Source organism: Motacilla alba, chromosome 4 (assembly GCF_015832195.1).
Source record: "Motacilla alba alba isolate MOTALB_02 chromosome 4, Motacilla_alba_V1.0_pri, whole genome shotgun sequence".
Lineage (NCBI taxonomy): Eukaryota > Metazoa > Chordata > Aves > Passeriformes > Motacillidae > Motacilla > Motacilla alba.
The window spans coordinates 69,342,752-69,367,339 of NC_052019.1; the positions used below are offsets into that span (position 1 = coordinate 69,342,752).

Sequence of the window (24,588 nt, forward strand, 5' to 3'; positions counted from 1 at the left end):
CAGGGGGTTCTCAGCACGGGCAGGAGAGGCTGAGGAGCAGAAGGGCTGAGGAGAGGACGCCTGCAGCACTGTGCAGCTGGGAAAGGCAAGGAACAGCAATCCTGGGATCCTGGCTCCCACACCTCGCTCCCAGGTAAGCAGCTCTGTTCCCTGGGCCTCTCTGCCAGCCCCGCTGGCCTCGCCTGACCCTGGGCCCCTTTGGTGCGTGCAGCGGCTCCGCTTCCCCAGCGCCAGCGCCGCTCCCCTGCTTCTGCCTCCTGCTCTGCCTTTGCCCCGGCCCCAGCGATCGCTCACAGCAGCGCCCGGCGAGGGTCCGGCCCCAGCTCCTGCAGCTCAGGGCTGCTCTGTGGGGCTGTTCAGCACCCTGTTCAAACTGCCCCCAAAACAGATTTGCTCGTGATCTGCTTCTAGGGGCCCTCCTGCTCACCCGTCTGTGAGTAATTCCCCCAACAGTTTCCAAGTTCAGTGCCTTAAAATGTTTCTCAGCCTAATTCAGAGTGTGAGGCGAATGGATGCTCTTGCTGGGAATTTAGAGAACAATTATGGTTCACAGTGTGAAAGGGTATTTTCAATGAAACATTTGCTCGTTCCATTAAGATCCTGTATTATTCTTTTTCTGAGGATTCCGTTAATCTGTATTTGTCATTTATACAGACGAGGAATGACTCTGAAAGTGAAGGCTTTTATCTGGTTACCTATTGATGGAAAATCACCCATCACAGCACTTCATTTTCCCTCAATATTTTGATTGAACTTGGAGATTCAGTTCAGATTCAGTTTATTAAATGATGAATATTGTAAAGCAGAGAGAGAAATGTTATTTTTAAAATGATAAATTGTAGTTTAAATATTTAACTGTTTTCGTAATATCAAATAAAATGATTATTGATGAGTATTTAATTTTTTTACACCAGATTCTAAAATTTCACTGACTGAAAACCAGATTGATGCATATTTTTCAAGTACCATAGAAAAGACTTGACTGTGAGTTGAAGATTTTTTGATTTGTTGGGATTTTTTCCCTTCAGCAGAGCTCTTTTTTCTGCACATGAAAAATCAATCTCATGTAATGCACTGGGAAACTCTCTCTCTTAAGACTCCCTGCCTTTCACTTTGGGTTATCCTCTGAGCCAAATCCTGCAAGATTATAATTGATTTTAAAAGTTAGCAGCAGAAGTATTTGATCTTTAGGTGACAAACAGTCAAAGAGGAGCCTTCAGGATCAGTGTTAAATGTCAGTGAAGTCACATTCATGCTAGGATAGGCAAGTTGCAGAAATGTAAATCCTGCTGTAATAGTGACAGTAATAAATGGAAACTCAGCAAAATGAAGCTATTAGTCAACAATGTGTAATGCCATAAACGTGAACAAATGATCACAGAGAGCTCAGGCCTGAATTAAATCCAGGCAAGCTGAAACAAGCAATAGCATTGAGATGGATAAATGAGTTTATCCAAGTGCATGTAATCACACATTAGAATAAAAGCCAACATTTTAGCTGAGGTGTTGAAAATAATCTGGGCATCATCACTCAAAATGGACAACAGCACCTGCATGCACTGCTGCTGGCACCAGAATTTGGGATGTTGGACCCTGTGCTTGGGTGTTTCTCCTCTTGTGGTGCTTCAAAGAATCCATACAGAGAACAGTAGAGAGTTTCACAAGGTTCTCATGAAAATGTGCCACTGATTGGGTGTCAGGAGCACCTCAAGCAGTGCTGGTGGCAGAATGGCAAGGCAGCTCCAGCAGAGAGCAAGGCTGAATGGGGCTGGCCTGGCACCAAGAGCAGAAAGCAGCCTGAAGGCACTTGGTCACAGGAGGGAAGGGGCTGTGGGACACTGCAGCCTCTTGACACAACCCCAGAGGAAGCAAGCAGACAACTGCTTCCAGGAAGGCAACCTTCCACTGCACCCAGTCTGCTTCCTGAGCCGTGAGAAATACAAATAATGAGAGAAAAAATGTGGTTTCTGAGCAAACAATTGCATGAATAGCAGAGCACGTGGTGTTGTGCTGTACTCTTAGATGCAGCTTGTTTGCAAACAATGCAAAACAGTGTTGGGGGGTTTTAATGATGACTCCATTGATGCCGTGGGAAGCTGCAATTTTTCTGGTAAGGTCAAGTGTTCCAAATTACACCTTGAACAGCATCAGTAAATGAAGCAGAGAGTATAATGCTGATTTTGCTGCAGCAAGAGTGCTAAGTGACAGTCCTGGAATAGTCCAGCTCTGATATAGAAATAGATTAGGAGATACCTAATGCCGAAACAGAAATTTCCAAGTATGCATAAAAATGAACACTACCACTGAAGTCATGTGAAGTTTTAGTATTTTTGCATGTATGTTAGAAAATCATGTGTTTTCTGCTTTCTTGAAGGTTTAGAACATCAGATGACTCTTAGCAGATGTGAAATGCTTCTGGAAGCCAAACAGTGGTTCTGTTGATATCCTTTGGACCACCCTGTTGTAAGTTGCACATCCTCGTTAAAACAGGATATGTGTTATTTCTTTGTAATCTGAGAGCCTCTGAACATCCTGCTTTTTCAGTTTGCCTGGTTTTTTAAGTGGAAACGTGGGCTACTGAGTTTATTTCTCACCCAAGCTGTAGTTAATAAGGACAGACCAGATTTCAGTTGATGTCATTATTTTTTTCCCCTGGAAGTAGGAAATTTCATCTGTGTCTGCTTCTTTAAATCAGCAACTCCAAAGATATAAATACAGGAATGAAACTCAAGGTTGTGTGTTTGAAGTGTAGCTGTGTAGTGGAGGGATACAAAGTCAAGTGTGGATTTAATTTCCGTTCCAGGCCCAAATATTTAATCATCTCAGAAGAAAAGCAGCCCACTCAATGTAGCCCGTTTGTATGCTTCACTCATGGGTGTCTGTGAGGTACTTGATCCCCACTCTGGCTGTTGAAGGGCTCTGCCTTCCTCCACCAAGCAGCCTCAGTGCAATTCCAGCTCCTTCCTCATCAGTGCTTTTGGCAGCTCAGAGAGCAGGGAATTACCTCTGAGAAGCCAGTGGTCATGACTCCAGCTTGCATTATTCACATTCATGGAGAGCCCTCTGCTAGTGCTCACCAGATGATTTTTAAGTCTTCCATTAATGCTCTGAAATCCAGGCCTGCTCAGCCCTCACCAGAGCCAGTGGAAGATGTTTTATTGACTCGAGGAAAGCTGGCTGAAATCAAGGGCTTAAGGGTCTGTCTGCCCTCACTCTTCCTTTCCTTTCCTTTCCTCCTTCCATCTTCATTTCTGTGGTGGCTTTCCCATCAGTGTCTCCAGGTGACACAGGGAGACAGGCGCTCAACTCAGACACAAATGGCAAGCCAAAATAAATTAAACAATTCCCATCCCCTTATCGAACATTTTCAAGCTGGTGGGATGTTTTAGAGGGCACTTGGGTGACTTGGAGCCAGCTGGTGCCCTTGTGGCACTCTGACTTGGCCATGTTTTCACTCCTGTTTCCAAGGGCTTTCTGGTTTGGTTTTCTTTGCCCTTGGTTGTGCTAAAAGCTGCTCGTTGCCTTGACAAATATTTGTTTCCAATTCTGTGTGTGTAAACATCTAACAGAGAATTGTCTCAGGATTCAGTATGCAGATGACTGCTGCACTGCTGTTTACCAGAGTTCAAAACCTGGGCAAACAGCAGTTTGTTTCGGCTGAGTAAGTAATACCTTACTTTGGAGGGCCCAAATAGCCATGTAATTGTTTTGAATTAAGAAATTACCATATCATTTCAGGCTCATTACGTGGGTATTTATTCTCAACAGAGTGTGTGCAGGCTGTTACAATAGTAACTGCTGTCACTTTGCTTTGGAAAGGGAAACAGGGTAGGGATGAGAGGAGGAGGGGCCTGTGGTGAGCCTGCAGTCCTTGCAATGGGAATGCCACCCCAGAAGTGTGGAGCTCTGTTTTCAAGTGGAAAGGACCTGTTGTTCTTGTGCAGCATTTTAGTGAAGATGCAACCAGCAATAAAGAACTATTTCTTTTTATTTATGTGTTTCACACAAGGAAACCCAGGAGCTTTGGGAGCTGTGACCCAGCTGTTGACTCACTCAAAGTGCTGCAACAGCATAAATAAAAACCAGCCAAGCTGGGTGACAATGCCTGTGACTGTATATTCCTAGTAGGCAGTAGGTGGCTGGAATTCCCTGAGGAACAGTCTTGAATCAGATGGGATGTCCATGCCTTCAGCACTCTCTAACAGAGCAGCTCACTGCCTTGTTAATGCTGATGGCCTTCCTTTTCTGTGTCCATCATGGCTGAGCCACACTGCACTGCAGTGCTCTTCTCATCCAGGAGAGCCTGACCATGGCCGCGGGGATCAAGAAGTTCCCAAGAGCCTGGTCCAGGGGACACAGGGAGCCCTCAGTCACCTTCCAGCCCTGATATCCCAGCCCAGCTGCCTCACACAGGAGGAAGATCTCTCTGTTTCTCTTCATAACTATAAATGCCTGTTTAATCTCTCTAATCTCCTTAGCACCAGCACACAAAAACCTGAGAAATATTTGGTGTGAGGTGCAAATTCACCTCGTTGTGAAATAATTGCTTCTCAAGGGTTGGTCATTCATGGCATGGCTCTAATTGCATTATACTCAGGAGATCCCAACACAAGAGACTTCCAAATTTACCCCAGAGCACTTTTTTTGCAGTATTGGGTTAGAAAGTATTGGTAATTTGAATAAATGAAATGAGTAACTGAAGACAGACTCTGTCTCTCCCCTGTATGTCTCATAAAAAAAAAAAAAAAAAGAAAAAGAAGAAAACTGTGTTAAGTAATTAGCAAGATGCTGACATAGTGCAGGAAGTGTGCAGTGGATATTTTGTATTTCAGCTGAAAACAAATTAATAAAGGAGATTTCTGTTTAGACAAGGTAAGTTCATTTTCAGAAGGGGGAAATTCTTATTTTTGCAAGGTCAAAGGTAAAAGAGGCAGTGAGAGAAGAAATGTTCATCAAAGTTGTTTATTTGAGAAGGGGAAAGCCATAACATGGCAGAAGCCCTTAGGTCTGTTATACAGCTGTCAGACCCTGGGATTAGACTGGAGGAGATAAAGGCTGTTTGCTGCTCAGCACAAGGAAAACCAAAAGAAGGATTGAGGGATGGCAGAATTTGCTGGGATACAGAAAACCAGGAAATTACTAAATTCCACCTTGGCTGCTTCCCTGTTTTCTCCTCCACTCCCATGAACTCACTCTGCCCGAGCTGCTTTCCTCAACTTCACAGTTTGCTCCCTGGCATGTGGGCAGGGCTTTGCTGGAAGTCACAGCTCACTTCTTGTTCTGATTCACTGCATCTCCTGCTTTGGCCTCATCCCCTTAAAATAATTAAATGGCTTAATTTGAAATTAATGGCTTAATTTCAGTTAATTAGTTCAGGTCAGTGCCTTCCTTCCACAGATGGCTGGAAATAAGTTCTTGTCCAAAGGCTGTGAGGATTTGCATGCCCAGAGAGGTTGGGCTGATGTTAAAGAGCTGAACATTGACCAACTCATGTAAATAGGAGCTGATGAGGAAAGGACAGCTGCACATCTCAGACTGGGGTTCAGAGAGGTCAGTGACAGATGACCCCATGCGTGTGGATATTACCCTTCTTGTTGGAGAATTTCCCTGTAATGTACAATCTGTATGTGCCTTTACCCCACCCTCAAACCACTCCTTATATTTTCTTCCTGTTCCAAATCCCTGCTTTTCACTGCTGGGAAGGAGAAGCATTCTTTCAGCATCCTTTTCTCACCCTGATATTTTACAGTCCTGCTAGAAAAGGTACAGGGAAGATGTGCACTTGGACAGTGACCCTTCACAGTACAGATCAATAGATGGCAGTAGCTGAATCTCCTTGGAAAGAACATCCCTGGAAAATGTCATCATAGGCTTTCTCTGTAAGACAAAAATGAATGCCCTCTTTATGGGTTAAAAAGAGTGCAAGTGATTTCATAAATCAGGGTCAAAGGACAATTTTCCTTTTTCGTTCTCAAAAGTATTGACATCCCTGACCGTTGCTTAGAACAGCTCCAGGTTTGCTTGAAGCCATACATTGAAAGATTCCAGGGGTTCAAAACTGGGACCAGCAGCAAGGATCAGTTCAAGTCTGTGAATCTTTCATTGGAACCTGGTTGGAGACTTGCTCCTGATGACCTGGTGTGATACTCACCTACAGAATACTCTGTAATCACCATTGTTTGAATGGAGTAGGTCCAAAGAGTTGGCCGGTGAAATCAGTAACTCAAGAATTTGGTTATTTCCTATTGAAAGCTTTAAACTAAAGAAATGTGTATTTGGAAGTTCTCTCAAGAGATCATTTAATCCTTCAGTTCCCTTTCAGTGAGGCAGAATCAAGAAGATGCCCATCTGATCACCACATGCTGACCAAAAGCAATTGTTGCCTGGCCAGTGGAAAAGGTAGTTGTCTAACAACAGCGAAGGTTTTCCATGACCACAAGCCCCAGTCTCCTTCAGTGGCAATTTATTCTTCTCCTTCCATGGCTCCTTCTTGTTTTCCTGCTGTTATTGTATTGCTGGAGAAGTTTTGACAAATCAAAATCTGTTTGTGTGTATGTATTATACATTTTAAGTGAAAACTCATTTTGAAACATCACATAGATTTTCAGATCACTTAGATTTTTCTTATCAGAAGCAAAATGTCACTGAAATTAGCATAAACCGGTAAATTAAGGCATATGGCTGCTGATGTATCAAAAGTTCTTGAAGGGGAAGACAGAGCCCTCTGGCAGAACATTTCTGAGCACTTGATCATCTGAATTGCTGGGTCTATGGAAATATTTTGTGCTTATTTGCAAGCACGGCTTTTAAAATCTGAGTTGTGATTATTCCAATTCTTTTCTTTATAATTCAGAGTTTTCCTGCTTCTCCCTTTCTGGGAGTGTGTACGTGATGCTCCAGTGAGAAACACTCAGAGCTGATAGATTTTTGTGACACCTGATCTGTGAGCAGTCAGGGGAAATGGCCTGCCTGCTCATGGGCAAGCCAGTATTGTCACTGCTCTGGCTGAGTTCAGAGGATGGCAAAATGCTGGGAGCTCTCCCTCAGTGTTAGCTAAGTCCTGTGAGCCTTGAATTAGCAGCAGGGTGTTGCAGCCCGAGAGAACCCATTTTTCCATGAGATGTAAAGAACACTTTCCCTGGATAGAAATGTATTTGGGTAATTATTTCTGTGTGCTATAATGGAATAGCTGACTTGTTGCTGGATCCTTCTCCAACGGTCAGTTAAAAATGTGTTGGTATTATTAATTCAGGTTCTGGAAGTAGGAATCATTGCCAGGCCCCACTGGTTACAGCCTGCCCCCACCCAGAGCTACAGGATCACTCCAGCTTCCCAAAATCCCAGTTTAAGGCAAGTCTAGGAAAGGCACCACCAAGGGACAGAGGCAAGAAGGTGAGGAAGTGATCTCTGCTGATGGGTCTTGGTTGGTGTTACCCAACAGAATCCTTGGGATGCAAGAGACTTTGGCTGGGTTTGCTGGTAAGATCCGTAGGAGGCAGCACAGATTGCACTTCCCTGCAGGAAGGAGCTTCAGGAGCCTGTGTTCTTTCCCCCAGTCTCCAGGAGAGCCAGAATGCACCTGTGTGTGCAGTGATTCTGCACTCCTCACCCTGGTCCCTCTGTCTTTCCCAGGATAAAGCTGGCAATGTAGATGGCTGTGTGCCTCTGCATGCAGCTTAGAGATGTGTTTTTAGTCCAAAAGGGAATTTTATTGCATAGCTGCAAGATTTTATGGTGCACTCAGTTTGCCTGAGATAGATTTTTAATGAGGAAGAAGCACCTGAAGTGGATGGGTGAAGAATGTCATCCATCATTTTCCCCAAATCACGGTCCATGATTTCCCTCAAACATCTGTGAGCCCCACAGCATTTCATTTCCTGAATCGAATGCTAGAGGCAGCTGAAGAACAGCAGCATTGCTCAAAGAAAATGAAGCACCCACTGGGCAAATAATATTGCTATTTTCAGCAGCACAGAAGTCTGGAATTTCTCCAGCTGTTTGCAGAGGTGTGTCCCTGTGCCCCTTCCTCTGCTCACAAGGTGGCACAGGCCAGGGTTTGTGTTCCCAGATCAAAGAGGTTTGAAGTGGGCACGTGTGTTTTTCTCAGCTATTTGAAAGTCCAAAGCTCAGATATGATCTGTCCTGAAATCACATTCAACCTGTTCCAAAGTCCAAGGGCAGAAATGAAAGGATTTAGCTTAATAAAATTCATCTTTATCTGCTTAAGGTATCTCTCTAGAGCAGAGCCCAAGTCTGTAAGCTGCACCCAGAACTCCATTCCCATTTTTCAGAGCAATGTAGAGTCGCTCTGTGGAAGTCTGTGCTCAAAGATCTGCTGTGAAGAATTAAGCAGGATTTTTCTTTCCACAAGCTTTTTATAAAAGTAAGAAAATCTGTCCTTACTTAATATAAAGAGAAAAAAGCTCCAAGCTGCTAGAGAAGAAGGTGGATTTCCAAGGATTAAAAAAACCCCAAACACACTTCATAATGGCTGAGCTTTAAAGGAAATCATCTGATCCTTTTTTCCAAGATAACTGTTCTTTTCAGTAACGAGGTTTTAGAAACCTTTCCTATAGTAAGAAATTCTCATCCATAGTTGGGACCTTTCTCAAAGAGGCATATTGTACTACCCTGGGCTAAATTTCTTTGTTCTTGCCAGTAAAACCAGAGTTTCCTTTCCTCAGGTGGACAGTGTTAGTTGTGCAGACTAAGAGTTAGGGATATAATGTTACATGCAGGAGCTCAGAAATAAAAACCTGCCATTTCATTCCAAAATGCTTGTTATTGCACATCACCAGGGTAAGAAAGATGGCTTCTTTAACTGTAAATGCACTTGGATGCAGTTCAGTGAGGTGATGGTGGTGCTGGTGCAGACACAGCAACAGTAATGTTCTACCTTTTATAAACACCTCGTTTTAGCTGTGAAAAATCCCACCAGAATAAATTACTATTTCTATCTTTTCTTTGGTCACTTCACCCCTGGAAAATTAAACAGAGAATGGAAAGGGGCTAAACTCTTAATACCATGAGTTCTCTTTGCTTCCTCTCATTTATTTCCCATCCTGCTGTTCCTTGAGCTGCAGCTGGTGGTTGCACTGTGGAGCTCCAGAAGGCACCGTGTAGGTTTGTGCACCAGACCGTCAGAATCCCAGCTGCTACCTAACTATAAAGTCTTGATTTTACTTAAGTTGATTCTCTCCTCTTCCTAATTATTCTTCCTTCCACTAGAGTGGAGTCAAGTTAAAAAATAAAATAAAAATAATGAAAAAATGTAGAAGGAGCAGATATTACTACCAACATTTTATTCTTCTCCGTAACCTCCCAGTCTGCCAAAGATTCACAGCCTCTGTTTGGTGAGGATTATTGGGATGATGAATAAATGCTGTGAAGTTTATTTCACAGTCTTGAAGTCTTCTATCAAATTCTTTCAGGTTTGCAAACTTTCACTGTACTTTGGCAGCAGTGCTTGGTATTTTTCTCAGATGCCTTTCCACAGCAGCATTATTTTCGTATTTCCTTACACTCACTCATGAATGGTCATCAGGACAAAAATCTTATCAAGATCCATTGAGTTTGGCCTGATCCACTTGGTGCATTATTTGCTTCCAACCAAAGGATGAAATAGCCATTCTTGTACTCTCATTTCTGTTAAACCACCTGAACACTGACTTTATCTGTCTTTCTTCTCAGGATGAAATGGTCCCCAGGACCTGTCCCTGCTCTCTGTGGGTACTGCTGCACCAGCAAACTCCAGAGGGCCCCTGAGTGCAGAGACCTGGAGTGCAGTCAGCTCTTTGTAAGGTGAGATCTCTTTGCTCTCACTTCCCAGAAGTCCTTGGAAAGGAGGCAGCAAATCCAAGTCTGCTTCAAGCCTGGTGTGGGGAGAGGGTCCTGGAACGTGCACTGGGGGCTCTGCCAGTCAGGTGCTGACGTCTCCCTTATCTTCTCTAGAATAAACTAGAGCATTGGCTCAGAGATGACTTCCAGCAGTGCTTCAACCAATTTTAGCAGGACAGGCGATGGGAATATGGATTATTTACTAACGTTTTCTCCAGCTCAGTACTTGCCCTGTCCCCAGGCTGACCTGCTGTCATGTTTAATAACATCAACGTGCTTATTTTGCCTTCTGAAAATACACTTTTTTTATAACTACAAATTGCCAGAGGTCCTGTTTTAGTAGTGAGAGAGTTTTGCTGTAGTGCGAGTTGTGTGCTGGAGCTCCCAGAGGCTGTGGAAGCAGTACTAATATACTGTTTCAATCCAAATAAATATGGTAAAGACATACAGGAACCCATTAGCCAAGAGCCTTGAGAACACATTCCTGTGCATGCTTTCTGCTAGAGCCATGACACTGCAGCAAACCTAAAAAATCCTACCAAATGATAATTCTATATTGTGATTAGTTCAAATCTCAGAAGAACCCTGTAGCTTTTCAGCCCTTGATTAAACCAGAGGTGCTTCTCGGTTTCCCCTTCCTCCCTGTTTGGCTTTTATCCAGGATGGCAAGGCTGGAATGCTTCAGGGCTGTGCTGTGTCTCGGGAATGGCTGTGACCTGGCACTCTGGGGCTGATGCCAGCCCGTGGTTTGCTGGGAATGAGCTCAGTGCTCCTGCTGGCACTGGGAATCACAGGCTGAACTGAGGTGATTGATCATTGCTGGGTTTAGTCCTGTCAGCTTCAGGGAGCCTCCTGCAAAGTGCTTGCTTTCAGTACATTGGGAGGACTCAAAGAGCATGAGGAGAGCTCTGTTTTCACACAACACCCCTTGTGTGTTTTTGCAGGCAGGGAAAGGATCTGTCTTCTGTTTCAGCTTTGAAAATCTGAAATGTAAGAGGAACTGCATTTCTTTTCTCAGGCTGCAAGAGTAAATAATGTATATTACATCTGACTACTGTCTATGCAGTTTCATGATATGATTTTCTTGATTTGCCAGTGTACTTGAAAATGATTATTTCTGAGATTCATTTTAAAAAAATAGAAAAAAAAGCATCTTGGAAGAATTTTTGGGGCACAAGTTCTCTCCCTTGCATTTCAGGCATGGACACTTCTGGAGCTTCCTCTCATGTGGAACCTTCCCAGGCTTGTGTTTGGTTTGTGGTCGGTTTTGTTCATTTTTTCCCTTATCTGTTACAAACTCCTGTAAAGCCCAGGCTGATTTAGAATGTAACATAACCGAGGGTTTTGCTTATTCCTAACAATTTATTAAGGTGTGCAAAGATAGTGCTGTTTTAAAAGTTTTTGGATAGTATCTGTTATCTTCTCAAAGAGCAGGAAATGCAAATGTCTCCTACAATCAGCTGTATCTGCTTAGGCTTGCTACATCATCAGGAGTCATGGTGCAAAACAATGCAGCAACACTCTAAATTTATGGAACAGTGATGCTGGATGGCAATGGAATTGCAAAGGAAGTGCTCAGTACATCAAAAATTAATACCTAGAGGGCCCATTTTTGTACGGCGGTGATTATAGGTATCACTCTGTGTGTGAACATTATCCCCTCCAAACAGCAGTTTACTGAATGTGCTGGAGATTATTGAACAAAGTACAAGTTGAGGTCACGTTTGGGTTCTCACTGGGCAAATCACTGTCATTTTCTTCTCAATCCCAACTAAAACTGCAGAGTTGCAGGAGGCACTCGGGTTCGGTGCACAGCAATGGGAGGCTGGTGCCTGTGCTCAGAGAATGCAGAGCTGTGCACAGGAAAGTCAGCAGGTCACAATGTGCTTCTCTTAGCTGTGGGAACAAGTGTGCTCTCTGACCACCCCAGGAGCTGTTTGTTCAATAGTGAATCACTGACCAAAGGCCCGAGAGGTGGCAGAGCCACGAGTGCCACTCAGGGATGGGCAGTGCAGCTGGATGGACACACACTGACACATGAGGGTGAGAAAGAGAGAGGGGTATTCACAACATTCACTTCAAACAGAAGTTTCACGACCTCTGCTTTGGAATCCATTTGTTACATTACGTACCCATTTCATTTTAAGTAACAAATCAGTTATGAACATTTATTTGTAGCAGTGAATCACACTTCTGGGCACACTTAACCAGAGCTCATCTGTGGTGTGTCCAGTAATCTGTGTGCAGCTCTTGGCATCAGATGAGAAATGTACAACTTAATCACTCGTAACTATGGCTGTATACCAGGAGGGCTGTTTGATCCTAAAGCTGAAGAAATCACACTGACTTTATTTGTTTATTATTTCCAACTTAACAGTCTCATGCAAAATGCAAGAGTTTATTTTAGCAGCAATCATAAAAATGAATTATTTGTTTCTAGACATAGTCTTTGCTAATTTGTGCCCCAGTAATTTTTTGTAGTGGATTTTGTGTCTTTAGCCACAGCTCCTCACAGGCATTTCCACAGAGAGCCAGACAAACAGCTGTTAGACTGGGAAAACAGCAGCAGAGCTGCTGGTGTTGTGCAGTGGAGCTGGAGTAATTAGGCCAGCGCTTATTGTGGCTCAAGTGCAGCTCACTGCAAGTGCAAGGGAAGTATGGAGAGGGTCACTAACTCCTGTGTGTGTTCAGCTGGGAATTTCATCCCTCGCTTCTGCCCTCTCTGATGTGGAATTTCTCCTCCTGTGTAACTTGGGAGAAAATGTAAACACAGTGCAAGGACATTAATGAGAGCAACCCCTTCAAGTTTTAAGGTTTGAGTTTTCCCCCCAGCCTCCTGTTAATGATGTGACAGTTTGTTGCTGCAGGACAGAGAGAATCTGCATCTGTGGTAGCTGAAGGTTAGAGGCCCTGGGCTGCTGTGCCCATCACTCCCAGGGAGCAGAGAGGGCTCGTGGTTTCTCAGTGTTAGGAGTGGCCTCAGTAAGAGAAGTATTTGAAAGAACAATGGTTTGAAGTAGTGTGTTACTAACCCCCAGTTCTGAATTTTAAAAAACTCTCAAGCCCTTGAATACCTAAAGATGGCTGAACAAATGTGGAATGACCCGAGGAAGATGGAAAGGGACAGAAGTTAATGCTCCCAAAATGCAGCAGAGCTCAGTAGCCCTTAAAAGCAGTTAAAGAGCTTTTACCATCTGTTAAGTAATTACCTAGCATCATTAGTTATTAGAAGTAGGAAATGATGTAAAGGGCACAAACAAGTGCCCGTGATAGAAATAGAACAGCCAGCTTCTTGTGGGTTTCATGAGTGAGGTCATAAAAACGTGGTTATTAGTACTGAAATAGAAAGGACAAACATTTATAGATGATGTTGTAGCTGCTCTGCTTCAAAAAGAAAAGCATTTTGTTTTTCCTAATAGTAAATATTTAGCTCAAGTCTTGCACTTGTTACCAGTATGAAATGAAATTTATTCTAATATTCATCTCCAAAAAACAACATAAGATGAAGAAGATTTAAGGGTTCCAAATTCAATGCATTATAGCTCAGCTAAAACCAATTATGGAAAACCCAATTTGAGGATCATGACTTGGAACAGATTAAAACCAAGTAACCAAAAGCCCCCAAAGCTGTGAGTGCTTTTAAGCTGCATGATTTTACATGCAAACATGCACACATTTTTACTCATATATCAGTATGGGCTTTCATGGCCCTAATTCTAATTTCTTTTTTTCCTGCTTCTTAGTCAAAATAGGTTCCCTAAAATGCATTTCTTTCAAGGTAGTAGCTGCATCTCTTTAAACATTCTGCTGGAATTTCAGGCTGTAGGTCTGAGGTTGCACAGGGATCCTTAGGTAGGTACTTTGCTATTTTTTAGTCTTATTTCCTTCAGCAAGTGGATCCATCTCACTGCAAGTTCATCGTGCCCATTAGAGTTACACACCCGACCTGCCCTGACTGTGAGCTTGGAGACAGCAGCAGGAGAGGCTGCTGAGACCCAGCAGTGCCCAGGCACGGGGCCACAGAGTGGCACAAACGGACTGGAGATACAGGAAACTGCAGGAACCATCCAGAAATGAAAGAGAAAGTCATGTCCAGGCTGTCCACGCTGACCCTCACTTGTGGCTGCAATAACAAAATAACAGTGTGGGAAGTGGTGAAGTCTTGTAAATAAAAAAATGAGGGCTCAGGCAGCTGCTGTGGCGGATGATGGAGAAAATGTCCAATAAATACCAAAAAGGGGGAATTAGGATGGCAAAACCAGGGCCCCTGGGGTAAGAGAAGACGGGGTGAGCTGTGTAATGGCAGACAAGGTAATAAAAGGAAGAGAAACTGGTGCTGCTCCAGGCTCCTCTCCAGCAGCTCCATGCCTGATCCATGCAGTTGTTCCCACTGTGTTCCCACCTGATTTGCTTTTCCGTGCAGGAGGGACATGGTGTGCATTCCCTGGCCTTGGGGGATCCCCACGAGCTCAGGCCAGCACTGCCCGTGCTGGGGCCCTGTGGCTGCAGGCCTTGGGGGGCTGCAATGTCTGCACATGCACGTGAGGCCTTCTTTCTTTCTGGGGGTTCTTGGCAAAACCTAGTGAATGACGTTGAAGTATTTTGTTCTATTAGAGTCACTTTTCCCTGTGCAATTTTTTTTTAATATGAAAAGTGTGCTCTATATAAAATGTGCCACATATTTAAAACAAAAAATAATTATTTTGATTTTACGTGCTGCAAGTCTAAACATTTAGGTAAAGAACAGAAGCATTGGGTTTGTGTTGCCAAAATCTTACTCATAAGGTACTTTATCCCATTATTTTATCCATCTGTTTTGTCTCTTAGAGATTATTGCAGCAGCTTAAGAGTTTGATTCATTTCCACCAAGGCGTAGGAAGAGAATGTGGAGAGAGACAGAACTGCTTAAAACCTCAGTCTCAACTGCTGAAATATTCTGTTTATGAAAATACTTTCTGAATTTATGTTCAAAATCCTCTGCCTGGTTTGCTGAATGGGGAGGAAGGGAGAGCAGGGGAATTTTCTCTGTCAGCTCTCCACAAGTACAGCTGTGTTGAATATTTAAATCTGGCATTTGCAGTCAGTGCATATTGTGATATGCTTTTTTTGGGGAGCAACAATCTGTGAGAGATTATGATTGCCTTTTTATTGGAGGAAAAACAAAATATCAAACAAGCACTGCAATACATTTTCATGTTAGCGGATGTTATTTTTGAAATATATTTTCATGTAAGTTGATGTTGTTTTCTATTTTAATCAAAAGCTGTGTGTTAGAGCCTCTCCCCTTTGTTGCTTTAGAGCCCAGCAGCAGTTTGGGTAGGTGTGTGAAGGGCAGCGTGGTGTCTGCATGATGGTGGTGGCCAAGGAGCCTGCAACACAGACAGCATTGCCAAAGTGAGCCCCTTTTAATCAGTGCTCTGACGCCTAACCAAAAGCTGGGCTGCACAGTCCTTGAGTGCCCAAGGCCCTCTTGTTGAAGCAGCTTCACTCTGCAGAATTGCTGTGTCTGCGTGGACAGCTTCCTCTGCTCTCAGCCTCGCCCTGCACCTGGGATGTGTCTGCAGCCCGTAAATAACAGGGTCCTGCTGGCACAGAGCCTCAGGCCTGGCAGCTGATTTATGCACCTGCAGGAGGAGCAGGCCAGCCCTCGAGGCCAGGGCCTCACCCTCCATATTTCAGTATCCAGGAGGGTGTAAGAGGGGTGAGGCTAAAATGCTGACCTCCTCTCAGACTGCAGTATGCCACAGATCAGTGCAATTGTTGGGCTGCAGCCGGGAAATCAGCTACTAGGGCACAGTTTACTGTGAAATAAGCAGAAATGCAGCATGCCTGAAATGGAAAGGGAGCTCAGGAACCACGTGTCACCAATTCTGTACACCCAAAGTTCCTTTGATGTGAAAAAATGGGCAAAATAATTAGGTTTTAGGTTTGGTTTGGTGTGTTTGGGGGTTTTATTCTAGAAAAACAGAGTCAGGCAGCCTGAGCGATTGTGGAGGAGTGAAGGAACCCGTGGGTTTCGGGCTGTAAATCCCCCCGGCTAGCTTGGGATTTATGCCCGCACGGATCCTACATGGACGAAGTAAAGGACGAGAAGCGCTCTTTCTCCACGTGGTTCTGATGTCCTGTTTATTAGCTGGAAGGGGACATCTGCATCGTAGGGTTTCCAGGTGAAGAAGAGAGAGAGAACGCCCAACTCAAGGGACATTTATACCCGCAGAATGGGAGGCGGGGACGGAAGGCCACACCAGTGGGGAGGGGCAAAGGGAGGGGCTTCAAGGGACAAGACCACAGGTACAAGACCTCAGGTGTATCTGAGGGATACACCCTCTGAGGAAAGGGGGGAAACATTTGTATAACATAACACCCAGTGCAGAACATCTAAATACCTATACAGTGCATCACAACAGAGGAGAGCACAGTAACCAGGGCATCTCAGTGGTATTTGAAGGTGGGAAAATGTCTCTGGGGTGAGTGAGTGAATCTGTGCATCAGAACCAGCACCAAACCCCTTGATGCATTCTCAGTAAGCTGAAAATGGGAGTTCTCAGAATGTTGAAAGCAGTGATAAAGAAGGTGTGACAGTTAAAAAGCAAATATCAAAAATCAAGTAAAATAAATCTTTGAACAAGCTGAACTCTAAATGTTTAAAACTCGCAAAAAGTGTGAGAAGTGAAGCAGAATTAATTGTTGGTGCTAATATCTAAACGCTATGAAATGCCTGCATGTGTCCAGGCACCATTTATTCCCTAACATGTCAGGTTTCACACTGACAGAAAATTGTCACCCCCAGACTGGGACTTTTGGAGCTGCTCAGTGTCCAATCAGCCAGGGACAGTAGTGAACAACTGCCAGCCTGATGCCTGGAAATCAGATAAATGGGAGTGCTCCTGCTGTGGGCTGGGGCAGGATGGGGGTGGCAGGTGATGACACTTGGGGTGCCCAGCAGCTGCCCCCTTCACCCGCTGCAGCGAGCTTCTGACCACCCCTTGGACTGTTCCCTTCATCCCTGCTAGCAGGGTTTGGATGGGTCAGTGGGAATGCAGGAGCCCAACAGTAAGTGCTCCTCTGGATTTTAACCCAGAGGCACAGCAGCCGTTTGAATCTGTAAATCTCTAAATGTTGCTGCAAGCCTGTTTTTGTAACATTGCTTTACATTCGTGTGCTCTGTGGAAAAGCTTTTTTTTAATATTGCAAAAGTGGAAGAGAGCATTGGGCTGAGATGGTGATGCAGCCAGCAGTGGGGATTGGTGCAGGAACGAGGGAGAGCAGCAGAGCTCTGTGACAGCAGAAGTGAAAGCACAAGCAGGGACCCACATTGCATCCCCCAGGAACAGCCTGGAATCAGCAGCTGCCCCGTGCAGACTCCAGGGCTGCCACCCACGGAGGGCCAGAGCCCAGAGCCACACAGGCTCAGCTTTGGAGGGCGAGCTGGGGGAGTCCTGCTGGCTTCTGAGGGAGGAGAGGTGGGCAGGCAGGGTGTGCAGTTTGAGTTGTGTGTTGCTGTGGTGCTTTTCTGTCGAGCCAGTGAGCTGAAGCAGCCCCAGCAGGATCAGGTACAGATATCCCTGAGGGGGCATCCAGGGCCAGGGAGGATGTGGCAGAGGTATAAAGAGCGACCAGGGAATGGGAAGAGCTTCGAGGCTGGTTTGTCCCAGCGTGTGCAATTCCATCCTGAGCCTGTGGGTGCAGAGGCTGTACCGGTGGCCTTGGAGCTGAGGCCTCAAGGTCCTGTGGGTGTCAAAAGCTTCAAAGCTGTCTGGAGTGGGCAGGGCAGGTTCAGCTGGCATCTCCAGCTCCCATCCCAAATGGCATGGAGTCCATGCACACTGTTAGGGGAGAGCCAGTGGAGACACACAGTGTGCTGTGTGTGCCATGGTGGCAGTGGCTGCTCTGGTAGCCGTGTGTTTCCCTGCCTGCTCATCCCTGCTCTCCTCAGTGTTGAATTCAATCCCTTTCTGTGACATTTGGAGACTAATGGGGCTGGCTCAGAAGGAGCTGGGAAAGGCTGTGGGATGTGATCTGCACTAATCAGAGCCCGTTCACTCTGGCAGCCTTGGCTTCTGTGGCAAAAGATGGAGAGAAGTAGCGAAAGCTTCCAAGGAGCAGCTCCCTGTGCGTGTTCCAGCAGGCAGGAGAGGGATTCATCCTGGCAGTGGTTCCCTTGTATCTGTTCCAGCGGGTGATGGGCACTGAGCACTGGAGCTGCTCCTTTCCACGGCGCTGCTGAGGGAACGGTGCCTGTGTGTTCCTTCTCAGGTGCATCATTTCCAGCTCCAGGGCTGATCCAGCCTGTGGGTGACAAACACCTCGGTGCCACCACACACACACACCTTACATCTGTTAACTCAGGTTTTCCAGAGCCTGCACTGCAGAAAGGGAAGGGCTGCAAGTGTCAGGGTCTCCCTGAGAGCAGCACAAACAGGTCCCCTCCTGCTTTCGTGGCATCAACAGCCTTTCCTGGAGTGTGGAGCTGAGCCCTTTCCTTGTACCTTTTGTGTCCTAATCTGCAGAGAATGAGGGAGGCTTTTCCCTGCCTCGCTGAGTGTGTTGCTTTAGTACTTGTGTGTAGCTTAGCTCAGGCAGAGAGAGCTCCTTCCATTCACAATAGCACTCGAATTGTTGGGCTACTCGAGGAAAAGTATTTCTCAGTCACTCCTGTTGAATCTGCTGTGTTTGACATAAAACTGCTAAACATGAGTGGAATGAGTGGGAGAGAATAAAGAGCTTTGATTTCTCAAGGCTGGAGATGAATGGTGGTGGTGATGGAAGCTCTGGGCTAATTGTATCTCTTTTTTTTCCTTTCCTTTTTTTCTCTTTCTTTCTTTCATCCCATAATTGAACAAGCTGCTAAAGGGGCCTTAGGATTAAATATTGAACAGAGTGGTTCCTGAGTGAGTGTCACAGCTGATGCAGCAGAGAGCTGTGCAGGTTCTTTTTACACTTGTGGTGTTGAGGGAATGCTCTTGGCACAGCTTTGCCTCTCGTGCCTGCAAGCACAGAGCTCTCAGCAGCAGGAGGAAGGATGGAGAGGCTCTGTGCCCGTGCACCGAGCTGGTAACCCTTTCTGGGCTGGACAGATCCACTCTGAGGAGAGAGGGAAGCTGTTGAGTTCCCTCTGCAGAGGGGGCTCCCAGGAACAGGCAGCCTTGCCTACAGAATTCACTACTTAAAGCTGATGTTCCATCAACAGAGACTGAGAAAGGAAAAGAAACATAATCAGTAATCTGAAGAGACAGCCATGCTGTGCTGAAAAAGGCCTTTAGAAGTAATTACATAAAAAGTGTGAGCTTCTGTGCAGAGTTAGGGTCCCTGAATGGATTAATTAAAAACAAAGACGCATTTTCTGTCAGAGATCTATCCCAAGTGAAACCAAAATGCAATCAGATTCAGCTTTTACATGGAAACTGACTGTACCAATAAACATTTTTCCTTTTTTAGCTTCACAGAGTAGCTGAAAGAAGGCAGAGAACAAACACCACCAGTTCCCCTCACTGTCATCAACACTGAAGTACTTTGCTGAAGCAAAATGTCAAGAAGCTGGGACTGGACATTTAAAGACTTAAAAGTTACTGAATTTTCTGCCCAGTTTGGTGGTGAGTAACCATTCCCACAGTCCCTGCAGGATGTGAAGTGTTTGAGCAGGGGAAGGAGCAGGACAGCTGAGGAGCTTCAGTCACAGCCTGTGCTGCTTCAGCTCTTGCCAGGGGAAGGCGTTTGGCTCATCAGAGTAGTTTGTATGTAAATCAAGTGAGGTTATTTGTGTTTCAGTGTTACTTAGAAGTCAAACAGCCCTTCTAGAAGGAAATGTTGGTCTCATCAACACATGCATTCCACCTTCCTCCCACTGGGGAAGCAATTAGAACAGCAAGGAGAGTATTCCCAAACAGCATTGCTTAACAAACAGCTTTGAAGGGTTTGCTTGCTTTTTTTTTTTTAATCCAGGAATAATACTGACTTGATGTCTCTTTTGTCTTTGTATTTCACTGCCTCGTGCTTTGAGAATAGACAGTCATGTACGAATCTTCTGTTTTGTACCAGTTCATTAGAGTGCTGCTAATACCATTTTTTTCTTGTGGCATAGTGGGAAAAGATGCAGAAGATAATGCTGGTGTCTTACGCGTTCTCAAGAGCTCAATAAGAGATGGAAAACCTCCAGAAACACAAATCCAAAATGGTAAGCATTGCTTAGCAGGATCTTTGCTAGCTAATATTCTGGGTGTTGGTAGGCAATCCAATCTAATTGCATTTCCAAGGTGGGGGCTGGCAGTTATCCAGTCAGACATGCTGGGTTTTGTCAGTCAGACCATATTCTGTATGGAGACAGCAATGCCTGGGTGAGATTCCATGGCTCATGTTACACAGGAAGGCAGGAGAGCAGGTCTTAGGGGTTCACTAAGCTCTTGAGGTGCATTTTTGGGGAACTGTCAGTCAGGCTGGGAGTCAGGCTCCCAGAGGATGAGAAGCACACAGCTATTTGTCTTTTTTTTATTCTTTCTTCTCCTAATGTGCAATTGAGCATCATGTGAAAGATCTGTTGCAGACCCTGAATCCTATTCTCCAGGGCAGCTGTGGTGTCTCTCTTCAGTTTTCTCTTCTATGCACTTGGGAGCTCTTTTGTAGGAGAGGTGAGCACGTTGAGCTAACAGTGGTTCTTAGGAAGGGGATTCACTTCTATCCATGACTGATATTCCAGTCAAGTGCCACCCATGAGGAGAAGAGAAAGGGAGTAAAGGGAGCTTGCCCTGTACACAAAAAGATCCTCCATAGATCTAATGAGAGCATAAAAATACTGTCTGCCTTGCTCTTAGAGGTGGTTTGAAAAATGACTGGCTAAGTTAAGAGAGTCACACCTGGAATTTCAGTTGAGATTTTCAGAGGAATCCTTATTAAATGTCTTCATATGACGTGGAGTGATGGTGTGAGAATAAATGGATTTCTCATCACGTTAGCTACCCCAGACGTTACTCTGTCCATCGCTTCATCATCGCCTTTTCTCTCCAGTTCTCCCTGACATGCTGCAGCCTAATGCCCTCTTTTCTCATCACTGGGGGAGAGGTTCAGTGCCCAGCTCTGCAGCATTGCCTTGAGATGCCTCCTTTTGGCCTTTGTGCCTTGTGTCACGGGGAGCCTCTCAGCAGAGTGGGTTTACCTTGGTAAGTCCCTTTGGCTGTCACTGTTAGTAACCTGCTCAAACTTGGATAATTTCATTTCTGCCCTTGTGCAAAAACAGGTTTGTTTTTCAGACCTTTTCCCCCTTGAGACCACCACGATGCAAATGCTAACAGAGCTCTGTGCATTTCTGCATACACGTGTTCCAGAGCCTAGAAGCACAATTTCCCATCAACATTCCCAAGCTGGGAACAAAGGCAGGTTCTCCCATTAAAAGCACCTTTTTCTGTTTGCAGGAAAGCTCTGTGTGAGCTGGCTGTGCTCAGGCAAGTGCGCTTCATTAGGTAATTCTGCTCTCAACTGTGTGCTCATAAACCATTCCCATTTAACCTCGGAGAAGGATGTGTGTGTGTGAAGTCAATGAGCTCTTGCAGCCCTGGGAGTCATCCTTTTGTAAACTGTTAACAACTGCAATAATAATATTTTTAAAGCTGCTTTCTGGGGTTAGCAGCCAAAGGCCATTGTTGATCCCTGCTCCATTTTCCAGTATATCACGGTTAAAGCAGTGGTGTGGTGTCCAGCCCCGTGCAGGGATGTGTGCCAGCCACAACTCCCAGGGCTGTTGAGGTTGTCAGGGGCTGAGAGGCACCACAGGTACCCAGGGCAGGTCAGTTTGTGCTCAGAGCAGCGCAACAGTGCTGGCAACACTGGCAACAAAACAGCAGCAAAGTCCTGGCTCCTCCTCTCTTCCACAGGGGTAATTCTCTGAGCTTCCCTCTCAGCCTGGTGTTCCGTGGAGGGGGGCTGGGCTAAGGGATTAGAGCCAGCAGTGGTGAGCTTCCAGACCAAGGAGAGAGAGGCAGCAGGTGGGAGGTGTGTACAGAACATGGCTTGGGCTGGTGGCACTGGAACCAGTGTCACTGCTGCGTGGTGGCCAGCCAGTGCCAGAGCCACTGCTTTTGTCTTTATGTTCTGGTGGCACTGGAGACCCATTTGCAGTGCCAGTCGTTTGCTTTGGTCTGTTTTAAAGATGCCTGAAGACTCAAAAACACCCAATTCCAGTGACCTTTTAAAACTGTAGGTATCTTTAGCCTGCTGAAAAGAAGTTCATACTTTCAAAATTCAGAGCTATTGTCTTCACACGGACAAAAAGCATAAAAAGTCCAACCCCATATTCCTCATCTCATCCTGTGGGAGTTACTCTTGATCATGCAAGAATATTCTTTCCACACATTATTCTTATGGATGCTGGTATCTGACAGTCTCTTGTAATGTGGCTGCTGGTACAAATCTCTTTTTAATAATGACCTGCTTTTATTCAGAAATAGCTGAGCTGCAGCAGCCCAGTCTGTTTTAGATAACAAAGACTGTGCATTTTAAAGCTGAACTGTTTGAATGCTTCTTAAGCCCTTCCTTTTAAAAGAGAAATCTGATATTACACACTTGAGGTTATATATTTGCTGTAAAACCCCACATGCTGCTGATGTGCTGGGGTTTTTGACTTTTTTAATAAACTGTTTTCCAAATAAATGGCAGAATTCCCCATGGGCACAGGGGTATCAGCAGTAGTGCTAAACATCTGCTTTGTCTCTGCAGACTGCACCGTGTGGAACCCGGAATATCTGGTTCAGTGCTGTGCCTGTCTCCCAGTTACACTCAAAACATCAGCTTTTTTTGGAGAACATCTGGTAAAAGCTCCCTTCATTGCTTTAAGCCAGTTCCCACAAGGATATTACTGCTTCAGATCGATGTGGAATTATTCAGATTAGAGAAAAACAAAGTTGTCAACATTTGTGTGCAGAACAAAATACTGCATTGCAATTATAAGTGTGGGACAAGGCAAATTCCAACAGCATGGAACACGTTGTCATTCTAATTTTTCCCCCAACGTTTTTCCCCCTGTTGGGGGGAAAGCCTTTTCCAGGCCTTAAGAGACTATTCTCTGGTCCAGAAGAGTAATTTCTTTTGTAAGGAAAATTATTAATGTTACTGAATTCCATAACCAGTTCTGTCTTACCTAAGCAGACGAATGTTTTTCATGGAACTACAAAACACAGCCAATAGAAACAAGATCTTGTTTCCATTTCAACAGCTGTAAGTCAGTGTGGTATGGTAAAAAAGGGTGAAAGAACAGACTTCCTAATGATAAGGTTAAGGAGTTATTTAGGGAAAAAAACCGAGCCAAACAACTAAATTTTGTCTCATGTTTGCAAGTTTGATAGAAGACGTGTCTGCTGTAAATTATAAACCCAACAGCCAGAGTTATCTGCAGCAACAGAACCTTTCAAAATCTTCTGAGGCTCCCTGAATTAGAAATTCTCTGCAGTTGCATTGTCTTCTGATCCAATTGCACAGACAAGTGTGATCCATTCCTCTTACGTGCATCAGTTTCACTGCACTATATGTATGTCATGAGCATGGCTTGTGGTTGAAAAGGGAACTGTACTGCCCCAGGATGAGAGGGAAAAGCATAATGGAGAGACAAGTCATGAACGTCCTTTATTATGGCCTACCAGCCATGCTGACAGTCTCCCTTCACACTGATGTGTAAAAGGCACTTTAGGAGGCAGTGTCTCACAAAAGAAATTTGATTTTGACATTAGGATGCTGTTATAACATACACAGCCTGCAGATGACAGGAAATGGTTGTCTGCCGTACACCTCCACTGAGAGACACAAACACAGCCTTGACTTGGGGGGAAGCATCAAAACCCAGGGCTTTTAGTGCTGGGCTGACTTTTTGTACCCAGAGGAACAATATTCTTCCACCCAAGAGCTTCTCACCTTTGTTTGCAGTAGGGATATTATTAATATTTAAATGGTGACAAGAGGTTTTCCCCCAGATTATACATGTGCAGAAATCCATGCATGAAGCTGGAACATCTGTCTCCTGGAACTGTGGCCAGGAAAGGGAGAGAACCTGTGCAGAAATGAACCTCACACCTGCACTGCAGAAAGGCACCTTCCACCTGTCCTTCCACCCATCTGTTCCTCACCCAAGGAGTCCTTTTTGTGCTGCTTTCAGTGCCTGTGGAAACAAAAACTGAAGAAAGATGAATGACTTGCATGTGAAATTTCTTTCCAGGGAACTAGCTGCAGATTGCAGTGGTTATTAATACTAGTATCTCAAGTCTAATCAGGGAAAATTAGGAGCAGACCTTTACTTTGCATCCTCCAATCTGTGTTTGGGCTAGAAAACAAGAACTCTTTCTCTCTTTTTGGTACTGCTTTGATTTTCTTGATTTTGTTGTTTGTTTAAAGAAAATAATGGGAAAAGGAAATCCATCTCAGGAAAGAGAAAAGCTCTCTTGTCACCTGGGATATGGAGAATGAAAGGTGAAGTCCAGGGTGAGAAATGGGCAGAGGGAGCTCCCCTGCCTGAGAGGGAGCCTCTGCAGGTGTGAGTGTGGTGTGGGCTGTTGCTTTCTCAGGCCTGGAGCTGGGAGTTCCCCTCGTGGGCAGAGCTGCACCCCAACCGCTCGTGCTCCTGGATGTTCAGTGCCAAATGGGCCAGTCTGTTCCAGTGCCTGCATTAGAGTGGGAATTCTCTTGGCTTGAATCCTGCCTTTTGCCAGTTGATTGTAGAACTGGGAGAAACTCAATGGACAGTTTTGAAGTTATTCATTTCCCATCCAAACTGGT

General features: G+C 45.0%; 1 long non-coding RNA gene across 1 annotated transcript; it reads left to right on the forward strand.

Annotated features, from left to right (window-relative positions):
• LOC119700969 lies at nt 1-24,366 on the forward strand. The gene is made up of 6 exons (XR_005256958.1): nt 1-133; nt 2,375-2,463; nt 9,691-9,801; nt 19,276-19,430; nt 19,919-20,011; nt 22,543-24,366. It is a non-coding gene; the product is annotated as an uncharacterized LOC119700969 (long non-coding RNA).
• The last annotated feature ends 222 nt before the right edge of the window (nt 24,367-24,588 follow it).